Here is a 3623-nt window from a genome sequence, read left to right as displayed (position 1 = left end):
GTCAACGGTTGAGTACAGACATGCAGCATGAATTTTACGAGAAGTGAAAGTTACATTTATTGACCGCCAGTAAATGTCAGTAAAACAGTAAATGCAATTTACTATGGGTTGGTAAGTTTTGGTAAGGATTTTAATTTTATTTCAGCGGGAGTATGGGCACAAGAAAAAGTTGGTAAAACCATTTAATTTTTATTATTTCTTTTACGGAAGCATGGCCAGTGAAAACGTGAAGTAATTTCCTTTTGCTTGTCATATATATATGTAATGTTTTTTTTGTTTTGTGAGTTGGAAATGCAATTGAATTGTAATGCACAATAGTGCGAAGTAAAAATAGAATGCAGTAGCGTGAGAGAAAAATTGATGTGTAATTTCCACACAGCAGTGTGTTGATCTCTTTAGCAGAGACAGAAGTTTTTTTTGTAATGCAGTGTAAATCCTTTTAAAAGGAGAGACAGTGAGCGTTTATTGAAAAACTGGAACTGAAGTGTTCCTAGTGAATCCCTCTGAGAGAGAGGAAGAAGTTTGTAAACAGCAGTTGCCTTTATTAATGAATAGAAATTTGTTGGTGTGTGAGAACTTTGTCCGTTGCAAATAAATCTTAAGTTTCCGCTGTGTTAAAAAAAATCTTGTGTGTTTAAAAAAAGAGCATTGTTCTCTGTGTCCAGTTTATGTTGTTTTTGGGATTTTGACAGAAAAATCCCCAACAATGGTATCAGAGCATTGTTCTCTAGTCTTTTGAGTTTGAAATCACCTGAAATTTCCAACAAAATACGGGCCTCTCATGTCTCTCCGCCTTGGCTCCACCCTCACCTTGGTCGTCTCCTCTCTAGATATGGCCAAGGAGTTTCTCAAGACCAATGACCGCATTTTTTCCAGTAGGTCTCCATCCGCCGCTGCAAAATACTTGACCTATAATTCCTCGGATGTGGTCTTTGCTCCGTTAGGGCCTTACTGGAGGAAGATGCGCAAGGTCTGTGTTTCACAGGTTCTCCACTGTAAGCGCATAGAATACTTCCGCTAAATAAGAGAAGAGGAAGTCTCCGCCATGATTCATCAGCCTGTGAACATTACCAAGATCGTGTCGGGTCTAGTGACTGATATAAGGTGCAGGATGGCCTTCGGCAGAAAATATAGTGACCAGGACATAATTGGCAACATAGGGTTGGTATCAATGGTGAAAGAAATTGTTGCATTGTCTGGTTCTTTTAACATTGAAGACTACATACCATACTTGGCCTGGATGGATCTCCAAGGCTTCAGCCGTCACTTCAAGAAAGTAAGGAAGTCGCAGGACGATTTCTTAGAGAAAGTAATTGATGAACATGCTGCGCAGAATGACACCAACGCTCCACAAGATCTTATGGATGTTTTAATCGCAGCCTCTGTCGATAAAAGTGCAGCATTCCAACCTTCACGAGATAATATTAAAGCCATTCTTATGGTAAGTATGTTTGGCTTGAAATTCATCTTCTCCCATTGAGGTTAGGTTACTTTTTACTTTTGCTTTTTTATTTTGGAATTATTTTAGTGTGGTTTTTTTAATTGGGATTATGAATTATATTGGATAGTGTTAGATCTGAGATTTTTGTGATCTATAATGTAGATAAGTGTTTTTAGGATTAATCATATTTTTAGGATTGGGTACATCTTTTGAACCAACTAATGTGGTTCATATCCAATTTTGAAAATATGATTAATCCAAAAAACATTTATCTATATATTGGATAGTTTTAAATGTCAAAAAATATTGGCAAAAATAATTGATGTTTGGAACTATACAGTGTGATTTATCATTTTATGGGTAAGATAAACATTATTGAAGATGAACCATAATATATAGTTAGAAATGTCAAAAAAATATTGGCAAAAATAATTTCAATGTGATGGATGGGAAGGGATAATATTAAAGTTGTTATTGTGGTAAGTATGTTGATTTGAAATTCTTCTTCATGATCCAGATTTATTGTGGTTTGTCATTTTATCCCAAAGATGAACCATACTAGTTGGTTTAAAATATTGACAAAAATAATTTTCATGTGTTAAAGATATTATTAAAGAAGCTATTCTAATAAATATGTTGATTTGAAATTCTTCTTCCCCAACCAGATTATTTTGCCGATGTTTCAAATCATCCACTGTGATTCATAATTTTAGTGTGATGGATTTAGAAGAGATAATATTAAAGCTGTTAAAGATAATATTAAAGTCGTTATTCTAGTAAATATGTTGGTTTGAAATTCTTCTTCCTAATCCAGATTATTTGGCCAATGTTTTGAACCATTTAGTATAATTCATCATTTTATCCCAAAAATGAACCATACTAAATGGTTCTTTGACAAAAATAATTTCAATGTGATAGATCGAGAAGAAATAATATTAAAACTGTTATGGTAAGTATGTTAATTTGAAATTTATCTCCCTGATCTATCCTATTGAATTTTATTTTTTTCAATTTACAACATTTTATCCCAAAAATGAACAATACTAGATAGTTTTTTGACGAAAAATAATTGCAATGTAATAAATTCAGAAAAAATAATATTAAAACTGTTATGGTAAGTATGTTAATATGAAATTTATCGCCTTCTATCATATTGAGATTATTTCGTCAATTTCTCAAACCATCTAATACGATTCATTATTAATCATTTTATCTGGAAAATGAATCACACTAACAGGTTCAGGGTTTAGAATGTTTAAAAAAAAATTGTCAGCTAAAATAATAATTTCAATATGATGAGCAAAACTATGCACTAAGTCTTCCTTGATTCTTAAGAATAACACAGGGAGTATATATAATATGATGGACAAGAAAATAAATTTCAAATGAATCCTAATCACAAAGAAACCTTCATTCTAAAGTATGTTGATTTTGGATATATTATTTCATCAATTATTCCAATGGTTTCCGATAATTCAATAATTGTGACCCCGAACTTATGTTTACAATGGTGACAGGATATGTTGGCCGGTGGCACGGACACGTCTTCTACAAGCTTAGACTGGACAATGGCCGAACTAGTGAAGAACCCACCAGTGATGAAGAAGCTTCAGGTGGAGTTAGAATGTGTAGTTGGATTCAATCGCATGGTAAGTGAGTCTAACCTGCCTAGTCTCGTTTACTTACAAGCTGTGGTGAAAAAAACTCTTAGACTCCATCCAGCGGGGCCGTTTGGGGTTCCCCACGCTTCTGTGGAGGATTGTACTATATTGGGTTATGAAATCCCCAAGGGAACTTGCGTTCTAGTTGTTGGGAATTTTTCTGCTAAAATTCCAAAAACAAAATAACTGAACAAAGAGACAATGATCTATTTTCTCCACAAGATCTTAGCACAGGGAAGCTTTAAAAATTTCTGAGCAGATAGAGATTTCCACACATGAAAATGAACTTTCCATTCATCAATAAAATAACTGCTGTTACAGACTTCTTCCTCTCTCAGAGGGATTACACAGGAACATTTGAGTTCAACACAAAAATTAGTCTCTCTCCTTTTTAAAAAATATTTACACTACTGTGTAAAAATCTTTTTACAATCACTGTTAAAAAAAACTTTACATTTACTGCTTGTTTCATTCACGCTGCTGCATTACAAAACAAAAACCTTCTCTGCACCGTTGTGCAT

The 3623-nt window shown here is 33.8% G+C and overlaps 1 pseudogene; it reads left to right on the top strand.

Annotated features, from left to right (window-relative positions):
* Nucleotides 1-1045: 1045 nt before the first annotated feature.
* On the top strand, nucleotides 1046-3288 carry LOC149233199 (cytochrome P450 71AU50 pseudogene; annotated as a pseudogene).
* The last annotated feature ends 335 nt before the right edge of the window (nucleotides 3289-3623 follow it).

The sequence above is a fragment of the Pinus tabuliformis genome, chromosome J (genome assembly GCF_031772625.1).
Source record: "Pinus tabuliformis cultivar Carrire ecotype Pingquan chromosome J, CPIR1, whole genome shotgun sequence".
NCBI classification, from domain to species: domain Eukaryota; kingdom Viridiplantae; phylum Streptophyta; class Pinopsida; order Pinales; family Pinaceae; genus Pinus; species Pinus tabuliformis.
Note: the sequence above shows the minus strand (reverse complement) of the source record. Positions and strands in the feature narration are given on the sequence as shown.